The sequence below is a fragment of the Saimiri boliviensis genome, chromosome 7, assembly GCF_048565385.1.
Source record: "Saimiri boliviensis isolate mSaiBol1 chromosome 7, mSaiBol1.pri, whole genome shotgun sequence".
Taxonomy (NCBI): Eukaryota; Metazoa; Chordata; class Mammalia; order Primates; family Cebidae; genus Saimiri; species Saimiri boliviensis.
In genome coordinates, this window is record NC_133455.1 from 109,089,615 (window position 1) to 109,102,623 (window position 13,009).

Below are 13,009 nucleotides of genomic sequence, written 5' to 3' on the forward strand. Positions count from 1 at the left end.
GAGGGAGAGAGGGAGGGAGGGAGGGAGGGAGGGAAGGAGGGATGGAGGGAGGGAGGGAGGGAGGGAGGGAAGACTGGAAGAAAAAGAAGGAAAGATGATTTAGGATTTATTGAGCATGTTCTACATATCTCGCACTGTTCAAAGTCCTTTGGCTGAAATCTCATTATTATCCCCATTGTTTTCATGAGCAAAGTAAAACTCAGAAAGACAAATGATCTGCCCAAGGCCACAGAGCCAGTAAGTTACTTAATCCCACATATGTCTGATTCAGATCCTGTGCAATTTCCTAGAGATCAAAACAATGAAGAAGCCAGTGCCAGGGTCTCCTGCTCCAGTGTAGCCTGCCTCCTTTACTGATATACATGTCATTCCAGATGCCAAGTTTCTGACCCCAGCCATGTGGTCTCCCGCTTGTTTCCCACCTTTCTCTGTTGCCCTGCACAGGCAGAATCAGAGGAGCTGTATATGTATTCTGTATTCTGGGTAGGGTTGGGGGAGTGGCTTTGGGGTACAGGCAGGCAGACCCCTATCTAGGATTTCAGGGTCTGCGGGAAGAGGTGTCAGTTCCTTCTGGGTCCGTATGGGATGGCTAGATCAAGAGTCTGCAGCGTGGCTACAAGTACCAGGGGCTCAGGCTGGGAGAGCAGATGGCCGCAGGGACTGGAGCAGGTGAAGAGCAGTAAGCCGGTCCCTTCCCCATACCCCCACCTCCCTACGGAGTCAACAAAGGTGATGTGGTTTCCCCTGTGGTCTGTTGCCCTGACACCTGCAGTTCTCAGTATATGCGTATATGTCTATGTGCCACGTGTTTGGTGGGAGACAGAGGGAGAAAGCACTGGGACAGGATGGGAGGGGCAGGAAGCCAGGCAGTCTCCTCAAGCCCAAGACAAAGAAGGTACCACGAGTGCAAAAGATGGCAATGGTCACCGCCTTGACTATGCCAGGTCCCCAGCCAGGAGCATCAGGAGAGAGCTGGAAAGGAGACATTGTGGGCGTCAGAAGCCTGGGCCCGGAGTCAGGGAACTTGAGTTTTAGGCCCAGCTCTGCCATTCACTTCCTGGGTCACACCTTGCTAAGTCTCAGTTTCCTGCTTTGTAAATAGCAATATCTTGGCTACTTACCTCACAGAGCTGGTCTGAAATCAGATGAATAATACGTGAAAAGATTTGTACCACTATGAGTTTTAGAATGATTGTTCTGATGGCCTAACAAATATTACAATTGTTTACTTCAGCTCCTGGATACACAACACACCCACAGTGTGGAGCTAAGAACATTAAAAACAAAATGAAGCCCCTGCCCTTCTATTGGCCACAGAGCATTGAGGAAACAAAACAAACACATAAAATACTTGAAAGCCTCTTGCAACGCCAGCTATTTAAAAAATCTTACTGTGTGATCTTGGCCAAGTCACAACCACCCTGGGCCTCAGTTTTCTCATCTATCGAATGAGGAAGCTGCTTTGAATCATCTCTATTTATTTTTCTGAGTCTTAAGCAGTTTTCTGATTCTGTTATTCCAAGTGCAAATGAGTATGTCACAAAGATTGAAGACCGGAGGACATCAGGGCCGAGCACAGCCTGAATGAAGCTGGCAAGTGTCGTTCAAACTGGGTTTTGAAAGAGCCCAGAGATGTGAATCAGAGTGGGGAGAGAAGAAGGGGTGACATTCCAGGTAGGGAGAATGGCATGTGCAAGGGCGAGGCAAGGAAGCAGAGGGTGGCAAACAGATTAACCAGGCTCAGGAATGAGGTTGGCAGGATTGGAGGGGCTGGGGAGGAAGTCAGGAAAGGAAAAGTAGAAGGGGGCAGGCCCCAGGGCTGAGTGGCTAAGATGCGAAAGTGGGGGAGGAATATGGGTGGGGAGAGACTCTCTCAGCCCCAGAGTTCAGTGCCAAAGCCTGTGGAGCCAAACTCCACCCAAGAGAGAGGGAAAGCAAGATCCCCTTGCCAAGAGGCCCCACCCACCAGGGAAGGCCCTTCCCTCCCTACCCTCCTCTGTCAGCTTCACTCCCAACCCGGAGGTAAGCAAGGCCCCCCATAGGCCAGAACCTGTCCATGGCAGAAACATACAGACGGGCAGCCACCACATCCTTCTGTAACAATGATGGCAGCAGCAAAATAATAATGCTAGTGATGAAATAAACTACCCATCACCTGCTCGCTGATAAAACCCCTCAGCAGCAAAACCTCATGATGTACCCATTCCATTTACTAGAATGTTTGCTCCCAAAGACTGCACGTGATTTTTCTTTCTTTTTCACCATGTTGATCAGGCTGGTCTTGAACTCCCGACCTCAGGTGATCCGCCTGCCTTGGCCTCCAAAGTGCTTGGATTACAGGTGTGAGCCACCACGCCCGGCCGACTGCAAGTGTTTTATAAGATTATCTAGTCTCTAGGATCCCCTAAACCTGACACTAGATCAAACCACTTAGGCTGTAATCCCAGCAGTTTGGGAGGCCAAGGCAGGTGGATCATCTGAGGTCGGAGCTCGAGGCCAGCCTGGCCAACATAGGGAAATCCCGTCTCTACTAAAAATACAAAAATTAGCCGGGCGTGGTGGCACATGCCAGTAATCCCAGTTATGAGGGAGGTTGAGGGAGGAGAATCGCTTGAACCCAGGAGTCGGAGTTGCACAGCCCAGACTGCACCATGCACTGCAGCCTGGGTGACATAGCGAGACTTTGTCTAAAAACAAAACAAACAAACAAACAAACAAAACCACTTAAGAGAACCTGTGAAAGAAAGATTCCTGGGTCCCATCAAAGACCCCGTCAGACTCTGAGGGGGTTGGGCAGTGCCCAGGAACCTGCAGCGCCACAGGTAATTCTAAAGTGTGGTTAAGTGTGGGACTTCCCGGTCTAACACAAGGCATTTCTTTTATAGACGAGGAAATGGAGGACGTGAGGAGCATGTGACTTGCCAGAGATGACATGGTTAATCAGGGCTGGGGCAGGCTGAGAACTCAGGCCCCCGGGCTGCTAGGTCAGTGCTCCTTCCACAGCCCGTGCTGCCCAGCCCCGAGATGCCTGTGCCAGCAGAGATTATGGTCAGGGAGGCAGCCACTGGGCCATACTCTAATCATGAGTGAGAAGAAATTTGTCTTAGTTGCAAAATGCCTTTCTGCAGCCAGCTCACTATTGCTTGCTCCAGTGGGCCCCTGCAGGGATGCTGTGGTCCTCCCCCTGGCAGGCTTGGGCTTCGGCCTTGCCATATGCTCCAGCGCAACCCTCTGGTTGCCCCGGAGGCTATACTGGCTGGCGGGCAGGATCCCACTTTGCTACAAATCCCGATGCTTCCTCTTTGGAGGCACATACCTCTGACTCCAGAATCTCCAGGAGAGACCCCTAAGAAGGTCTTGGCCTGAAGACACTCTTAGGGTGGGTTTGGATTATGCGCCTGTGAGTCAGGAGACTAGAGGCAGGAGAGAGAGCAATGAGCTGAGGCTGTCTAAGTTGGGAGGTGAGCAAGGGTGTCCTGGCTAAGACCTTGAAAAACTCCACCCATGATGATCACCAGTATACTCCTCTTCATCAACACATATTTGTTGAGCATCTGCTCTGTGCCAGGCACCAAGCCAGGCTCTCAGGCACAGAGGCAAACAAACAAAAAAGCCACAGTCCCTATCACTGAGGAATTCATCACCTCCTGGGAAGCAGGATACAGTCTAAGAACAGAACCTGGAGTGGAGAAAACTGTCAGGTGAAGGACTCGAATAACACATGCTGCAAAGGAGAGGGTGGGTTCAGAGTCACCAGAGATCCAAGATGGGAGAGACCTAATGAATCCTGGGATGACTGTGGGTGGGTAAGATGGTTCTGCCCTCACCTGCTGCTCTCCTCCGCTCAGGGTCTAAGGAAAACCAGAACAGTGATTCTAGAAGTCTCTGCCTCATCAGATCCCTCACTCCACCTTGGCCGAAATGGCTAGGAATAGCAAGAAAGAGGAGGCAGAGGCAATGTGCAAACATTTTCCTTGGGCAGGCCCTGAGACCTGGGCTCCAGGGCTCCCTGCACTGAGCTTTTAAGAGATCATTTAGGCCGGCACGCTGGCTCACACCTGTAAACCCAGCACTTTGGGAGGCTGAGGTGGGTGGATCACCTGAGATCAGGAGTTTGAGACCAGCCCAACCAACATGGTGAAACCCCGTCTCTACTAAAAACACAAAAATTAGCGAGGCGTGGTGGTGGGTGCCTGTAATCCCAGCTACTCGGGAGGCTGAGGCAGAAGAATTGCTTGAACCCAGGAGGTGGAGGTTGCAGTAAGCTGAGATCCTGCCACTGCACTCTAGCCTGGGCGACAGAGCAAGACTCCACCTCAAAAAGAAAAAAAGAAATCATTTAAAAGCACCTAGACAAATGGACAAAGTGAGGAGGTGTTGTACTGTGGTTAAGAGCAAGGATTTAGTGTCCAGCTGCTTGGGCTGGAGCTTGTTGCTGCCCCATTGCTTGACCTAAGGTGTATTATTTAACCCTGAGGAGGCTTGGTTTCCCATCTGCAGATTAGGGTGCCTGCCATGTTAGGGTTATTGGGAGGACTGATGAGCTCAGGACATGAAGTACTTGCTACAGCACCTGATACACACTGGGCTGGTAGGGACAGAGCTCCAATGCTCATATCAGTAATAGAAGAAAGACAGTGTCCTATCTCTTCTGTCTCCCTAAGTCTGTTTTCCTTTATAATTTGAGGTCTCAAAGTGAGTACTGAGCTGATTTATGCAGATGAATCCAATAGGGCTATCGTCCAACTGACCTTTCCAGGGTGTATGGGGTAGGTTGGCCCGGCTACAGAAAACGGAAAAAAGGTACAACCTTCCTGATCCTCCTGAAATCCTTACGTGTTGTCTTGAAGTTGAGGGGCGCCTGGACCAGACTGCGGGGAATGTCACAGGGACTGCAGAAAGGGCCTGGCCTCCCCTCCCTAAACACTGCACATCTGGAGTGATCTGCCCAGCTGGCTGCATCCCTGGGGCAATGGCCACAGCTGCTATTTAAGGGAGGAGATATCCAGCTCCTTAGCCAGGGCCTGGGGGCGGGGTGGGGCTATAAATAACAAAGAGGACCAGGGGGGCAAAGTTGACCTTTGGGGGGCAGGAGCTGGTGACTTCCCCCTCCTTGCTTGGGTCCAGAGCCAGAGTTTTAGCAAAACAGGAAGAGGCAGCAGCAGCTTCTGGGAAAGTGGGAGTGGCTCTCCTTCCCCCACTTGCCTGGGGCCTTAGGATCCCAGCCAGGACCTAGGAGAGGTGGAGTCATCTAGGCAAGGAGAGGGAGGGGCAGACCCACGCAAACTGAGCCCCAGCTTCAGTGCCCTCGAATGGTGCAGCTGGGGCACAGGAAAAGGAGAATGAGACAGAGAAGGGTAGCCCAGTGGAGTATGTCTGCCACCTCTGGTTCCCTCCTGTTCCCTTTTGTTCCCCAAGAAGCACAGGCATTAGAAATGGAGCTGAAAATGTGCCTGTGACCCAGATAGTGTAGGTAGAGGCTCAAGATCAAGTTGAGGACACTTCCATCTGTCAGCCCCTCCCAGCCTATGGGTGAGCTGAGCCTAAGCCCAAGTGTGTGGGAGGGAGGGCTCTAGACAGGAGGAAGGACACCTCTGGGCTTCTGGAAAGAGATCTAGGACCTGACCCATGTGGAATGATGGAAAAATCTTCCAATGAACTATCGAGGTGAGGCAATCCAATGCTCTGTGTGGTCCTGGGTGAATTTTTCTAGAATAATGGGGCATTTATAGGGACAAGCCCAGGAGAGCTAAGCATCAGTCCAGAGATCCTCATGAAGTCAAAGACTGAAGAAATTATCCGGGAAATGTTGCCTGACTTTGCTTTGCCTGAGTGAGGCTGGCCACCTAGAATCTGTCCTTTGGTGTGTGTCTGGAGACACCTGGTTGGAGCTCTGGCTGGCCCGCACCTCCAGTTGGGTCTGTACCTGTGTCTGTCATGGACTGCCCTTGTCTCCTGAGCCTGGAGCTCCACATTTCACCTGCTGGGAGGGTCTAGACCAGCACTGTTCTATAGAAACAGAATGTGAGCCACATAAGTAATTTATTTTCTATCAGCCACATCAAAAAAAAGTAAAAATAAATAGGTGAAATTCATTTTAGCAGTATATTTGTGTAACTTAATATAATAAAACTGAAACATTATTCCAGCATGCAATCAAAATAAAAATTTATTAATGAAGTCTTTTACATTTTTTCATACTGTTTGAAAGCCAGTGTATATTTTACACTTAATAGCACATTTCAATTCTGACTGACCGCATTTCAAGTGCTTAGTAGCCACGTGTGACTGCTGGCTACTGTATGGACAGCACAAGTTTAGACTTAGAGCTTCGCTTCGCCTCCTCTTCACCCCTTCCAGTCTCTTGCTGGGAAGAGGCTCAAGAGGTGAAGGAAAACGCTGGTGAGGTCAGTGTTACGGGTTAATTTGCTCTAGGAGGGTGGCCACTCTCTTTGGCTTTCAAGCATCTATCTCTAGACCTGGATCAGTTCTAGTGTCCAGGCAGGCCAGGAAACTGAGGCACGAAGCAGCACCTTCCCTGACAATAGGCCTTCTCCTGCCCTTCCCAGCACTCTTTCTCTGAGCGGAAGGTTGATAGAATCGGATTTCCTCTTCAGTCGTATTAGCCTCTACCTTCCTCTTTCCTCTTCCAAAAGCAACTCCAAACCCAAAGGTATTTGGGTGGCCAAGTTAGGGAACATGGGAGGAGAAGCAAATTTGAAGGAAAATGCAGAATGGAACTTTGCACAGGTGGAGTTTGAGGTGCCGGTGGGTGGGATATGCAAGGGGCGGTGTTGAGGGGACAGTTGGTGGTATCTGGAGCTCGGGAAAGAATATGGAGGCCATCAGTGAGAGAGAAAATTGTAGGAGTGAATGACACCACAAGAGTAGGGGAGGAGAGAGAAGAGAAGGGGAGGGCAGAGAAGATGGCTCAATACAGAAACCTGAGAAAACAAAGATTTCAGATGGACGAGGAGTGGAAGCTGGAGGAGGCCGAGAGGAAGCAGTCACGGACTTCAATGAAGCAAGAGGAAGTGCATCAGAATCCCAAGTGGGAGGGAATGTCAGGAAGGAGAGATTTGCACTCAGTTGCAGTTGACGATGCTATAAAATCACTCTTATAAAGAGAGCTCACAGGAACTGTTAAGAAGCACTAGAACAGTGGAGACTGAAGTTCAAAGCCCAGAAACAGACCCTTCTGGCATAGAGGAAACACAGCGAAAAGCAAAGGTACGGGTATGTTCAACCTGATCATCCTCAAAGTAATGTCAATTAAAATGAGACAAAGGTAGATGCCTTTTGAAACATTAGCGAGAGCTCGGTGAAGTGTGTGTGGTGTCGGTAGTGGCGTAACCTCTTTTGAAATCAGTTTGGCAATATATAGTAAGAGCTATAACGTGCTGTTACCCTTTGGCTCAATAACCCCACCCAGTGTATCCTAAACTAGATTTCTACAGCCAAAATTGTGGGAGGATGAGCAGAATATGTGCCTAATGATGTCCCCCATCACACTGCCAATAATAGGGAACATTAGAAACAATCTGAACACCTACAATTGGAAAATTATGGAGGTAAGTTATGATACTGTATTTCCACTTAATAGAAAACTATGAAGCTGTTAAGATGTTTATATGCAACATAGTATCACAAGAGGATATAGATTGGTGCATACCCTACGATTGCAACTGTATTAAAAAACATGCAGGCAGCTGGGTGCAGTGGCTCATGCTTATATCCCAGAACTTTGGGACACCAAGGTGGGCCGATCACGTGAGGTCAGGAGTTTGAGACCAGCCTGACGAACTCGGAGAAACCCTATCTCTACCCAAAATACAAAAATTAGCTGGGCATGGTGGTGCACGCCTGTAATCCCAACTACTCGGGAGGCTGAGGCAGGAGAATCACTTGAACTCGAGAGGTGGAGGTTGCAGTGAGCCGAGATCGCACCATTGCACTCCAGCCTGGGCAACAAGAGTGAGACTCCATCTCAAAAACAACAACAACAACAACAACAAACAACCATACAGGCATGGAGGAGAAGGTAAAGAGGGAACATGTGCCATAGGTAATATATGTGGGGTGGAGCGAGTATATATGGTTTTGGTACCATTTAATGAGTCTTAACATTGCGGAGACTGGGAATGAGGACTGACCAGAAGCTGAGATTTGGGTCTCAGCTATGGGGAGGCCGCTGACAACCTTATAGAGGCCATGAATGCATTTGTCTGGCAACTAAATGAACTGAGCTCCGTCCACAAGGCAGGTGTGGTCACTGTGGGTATCAGCTCAGTACTGTTTTGGTAGGAAAATGCCCACTGCGAGGGACGACGGCTTCTTCTCGCAGATTCCCTCCCGTCCGCCAGAGGCTCCTGGAGCTCCATAGTCTCCTAGACTACTGCTGAGGAGCGGGCCGTGGCAGGTGCCTGTGGGGACAGCCCCCCGAGGACAGAGTCGACCGGGGAGGTACAGAGCCTCTGCAGTAGTGGCCACAGTGAGGTGAGGCGCTCGGCAGGGATGAGGGCCTCTCCGCTCTGGGGTGGGGGTTGGTGGGCTGTGGTCAGCCACCTGCTGTTTCATGTCACCCTGAAGGTGACATGAGATGCAGGGGCCATCACCTCCGCCGCGCCCCCGGGAACTCTACCCGGGCCCTCACCTGCAGGGGCCATTGGGCCTCCTGCTCCTCCCCCGTCCACTCTCTTCCCACAACAACACACTGTGGCCTTGAAATAACACATCTTTCTTTACGCCATCATTTCCACAGAATTTGCCTATGATTCATTTGTTGTCAAGAGGCATTAAAACCTCCAGCTCCCAGACACCCCGGGGTTGCTCCCCTCCTCCTAGGTCCCACCCCTCCCCTTCCCACGGTGTCCTGCCCAGCTCTGACCCCGTTTTCCTGAGCCCCGGCATCCCAAACTCAGCGCCTCCACCCCCACAACCACCTCCACCCCTCTCCTCCCCACTTGGCCCCTTAGGGACCAGCGGGAAGGGGCTGGGGCAGATCCAGATGGCACCCACCCACCTCCCCAGCCCGGCCCCACTGGAGGAAGGCCCTGCTGGGAAGGCTTCTAGCCTTAGGACTGGAGATGAAGCCCTGGAAAGGGAAGAAGACCCTATTTGCTTGGAAACAGGAGCCAGTGGAACCCCCAGCACCCGAAGCTGCCCCTCTCTGTGACTCCCCAGCCCCCTCGCTTGGGCATGCTGGATTTTCCTCATACCTCAAGACCTGGTCCCTGGGTCCCTCCCACTCACTGTTTCTGACTAGGCATAGGGGTATAGAGTTTCCACTGTGTGTGTGTGTGTGTGTGTGTGTCAAGGGAGTAGGAAGAGTGGTTTTCTCACACTCTCATTACCCAGTAAGGCTTTGGGGTTCCCCTCCCGGACCCTCTCCAGGACCGTCTAGGTGTGTCAGGGAGCTAGAAGGTGGGGGTGGCAGGAGAGGAAGAGGGCGAGGGTGAGGGGGCTGGGGGGCTGTTGGGGTGAGGGAGCTGCTGTGGTTGGGTTATCTGATGTGAGGAGCCAGGTGTGCAGCTTCGAGGTTCTGGGGGTGGGGGAAGAGCAGCCTGAGAGAGAAGCAGCAAGCAGAAGCAGCCTGGAGCCAGCGGGGTAGAGACAGGAAAGACAGAGGTGGGAGAAGAGCCTTGGAGAATCCAGGAAGGCCTCTCCCCAGAGGAGGAGCACGTTTCTCCTCAAGCTCCGGAGGCAGGCAGGCTGGTGGGCGGGGGTGCCACCCCCCAGCTCCCCAGCTCCCAGGGATGCATGCAGCTTCCCCTCAACACTGCAGGGCTGGTGGGCTCGAAGGTCCAGCCTTATCCCTGAATCAGAGCAGTTGGAGACAGTTGAGGCTCTATAATCTCGGTTGGGGGTTAACGGGTGGAGGAGGTTTTGCAGGAGGAGATAATGGGGCGGACCTCGGGTCCTCCACACTACCCACCACCACACCACCGTGGAGCTGGGGGAGTGAGCAGGTTGTTGGCACCATGGGCCGGGCCAGGAGTGTGTCTGCCATCCTCGGAGCTGGGTTGGGGGTCAGCTTGGCCTTTCACAAGAGGGGTCCACCTGGGAGTCCCCGCTTCGACACCATCTACCCCTCTATCCGTCCCTGACTCAAAATGTGTTGGAGGAGCAGCTTGTAAGGAAGACGATATCAGTTTATAGGTTATCTCTTTTTATTTTTATTTTATTTATTTATTTTTTGAGACGGAGTTTTGCTCTTGTTGCTCAGGCTGGAGTGCAATGGCACAATCTCGGCTCACTGCAACCTCCACCTCCCAGGTTCAAGTGATTCTCCTGCCTCAGCCTCCCAAGTAGCTGGGATTACAGGCATCCACCACCATGCCCAGCTAAGTTTTTGTATTTTTAGTAGAGACGGGGTTTCTCCATGTTGGCTGGGCTGGTCTCAAACTCCTGACCTCAGGTGGTCCACCCGCCTCAGCCTCCCAATGTGCTGGGTTTACAGGTGTTGGTCAGGCTGGTCTTGAACTCCTGACCTCAGGTGATCTGTCCACATTGGCCTCCCAAAGTGCTGGGATTACAGGTGTGAGCCACCACACCTGGCCATAGAGGTTATCTGTTTAGAGTAGAGAGTCCCCAGAGGATGATGAAAATTACAGTAATAAAGGCTAACATTTACTGAGCACCGAACTCTGTGCCAAGAGCAATTCTAAATGCTACATAGTAGCTCATTTGGTCCTTACCACACCTATGAAGTAAGTACCATTACTCTCTTCACTTTACAGAAGAGAGAGAAATGGCCGGCAAGTCCCACAGTGACTCAGGGGATGCCAGGGTTCAAATCCTGCTCCTGCTAGATGCCACTTCTGCTGCTCTTCACTACTAACCTAGACAAGGCCGGGCCCCACGGTGTGCTGCGAGCCTTCCTTCCGTTATCTTCACCAGCTCTACACTGTCATTCACAGGTGAGAAAGCCAGGCTCAGAGAGCGCACACATTTCCCCCAAGGCTACACAGTCCGTAAGAGGCACTGTCAAGATTCCAATGGCGGGGCCGGGCGCGGTGGCTCAAGCCTGTAATCCCAGCACTTTGGGAGGCTGAGGCGGGTGGATCACGAGGTCGAGAGATCGAGACCATCCTGGTCAACATGGTGAAACCCCGTGTCTACTAAAAATAGAAAAAATCAGCTGGGCATGGTGACACGTGCCTGTAATCCCAGCTACTCAGGAGGCTGAGGCAGGAGAATTGCTTGAATCCAGGAAGTGGAGGTTGCGGTGAGCCGAGATCGTGCCATTGCACTCCAGCCTGGGTAACAAGAGCGAAACTCCGTCTCAAAAAAAAAAAAAAAAAAAAAAAAAAAGATTCCAATGGCCTGCTCTTAAAGTTCATCTCTTATTCACTCATTGCTTCCCTCGAGGCTGAGGAGTGGGGTGGAGGGGAGACCAGGAGAGCTGCTGAGCTCAGTCTACCTCCGTGGGCCTCCCAGCCCAGAGTTCTGCCAGCAGAGGTAGGAGGAGTGCGGTATTTGCTGATGAACGAACAACCGAAGGACAAAATAATGAACTGTCATCTCCCACAGCAAAGGATTGCAGAAGCCGCTGATATCCTGCCCACCGCCCTCCCCATCCACTCCTCTACCACCTCCAGTCCTTCCTGTGAACGCAGGCGAGGCAGGAGTCTCTTGGGGTGGGGTCCCTATCAGGGAGGAAGTGCAGCTGGCTTCTCCTCCACCCCCTTTATCACTTCTCCCCATCCCTACTTTATCACCCAGGGCCTCCACAGTCCCCTCCCTGTCCCTCTCCGGGGGCTCCTGGGTAGGAGAGGGAAAGACATGTAAATCAGAGGGGCTGGGGGAAGCGGAGGAAGCAGAAAGAATACCAGGAGCATTTCCCTGACACACTTAAGCTGCAGCTCACAGTCCTTGCCAGGCTGGGCCAGTGGCATAGGGGAGCAAGCCCTTTCTGATAAGCTCCTTGATCTATCTGGCCAGGCTAGCAGGCAAATGGGGAAATGGTAGCCAGGAGCTGACAGGGTTGAGGCACCTGCCCTCACTTAGGCCCTAGCCACATGTCAGCTGCCACAGATCTTCACAGGTGTCTGCAGGATTGTTTTGTTTTTATTGTTTTTTGAGAGGGGATCTCGCTCTACCGCCCAGGCTGGAGTGCAGTGGTGCGATCATGGCTCATTGCAACCTCAATGCCCCGGGCTCAGGTGGTCCTCCCTCCTTGGCCCCACCAGGTAGCTAGGACTACGGGCACATGCCACCAGGCCTGGCTAATTTATTTTTAAAATGTGTTTGTAGAGATGCCTTCTCACTATGTTGCCCAGGCTGGTCTTGAATCTTGAACTCCTGGCTTCAAGTGATCCTCCCACTCTGGCCTCCCAAAGTGTTGGGATTACAAGCATGAGCCACCATGCCCAACCAGGATTTGGGATTGGCTTAGGGTGGCAGAGGTCTTTCCAGAGGCCCAGTAGGCTTCTGTGTACAAGTGAAGAGTGCAGCGGAGAGACCCTACGGAGCAAAATAAGGACTGTCAACCAGGCTATGTGTGACTTCTCCCTTCAGCACCAAGGTCTGAAGGTCTAAGGGGAGCCCTGCCCAACACCCCCAGAGCTCACGGGAGCTTCTTCTTGCCTTCCTCCTCTCAGCAACCAGTATCTAGGAGGCCATGCCTTCCTTCCCAGAGTCCACCTCAGACAGAATTTGCAGAACAATCCAGCTTGAAATCTGAGACTCAATCCACCTCTCTGTGCATCCCCTGGATCAAATAACCCTGGATCCGTGACCCTTGGCTCAGATCTGTCTAATTCTTAAAGAGTCTGTCCAGACTTGGAGTGAGGCTGTTGAGTCCTGAGGAGGGAGGGGCTGTGGCAGCACTGACTAGTTCCCCACATTCCTGTGGTACCTGAGTCTTTCCAATGACTCCCTTCACCTGAGGCTCAATTTCTCATTACCCGCCCCTTTCCCTTCCTTATCAGTGACTTCTTGAACAACTGAACCAAAGAGTTTCTGGTTCATGTGCTAATATTAACCTGCAAGAGGACACAGTCTTTGG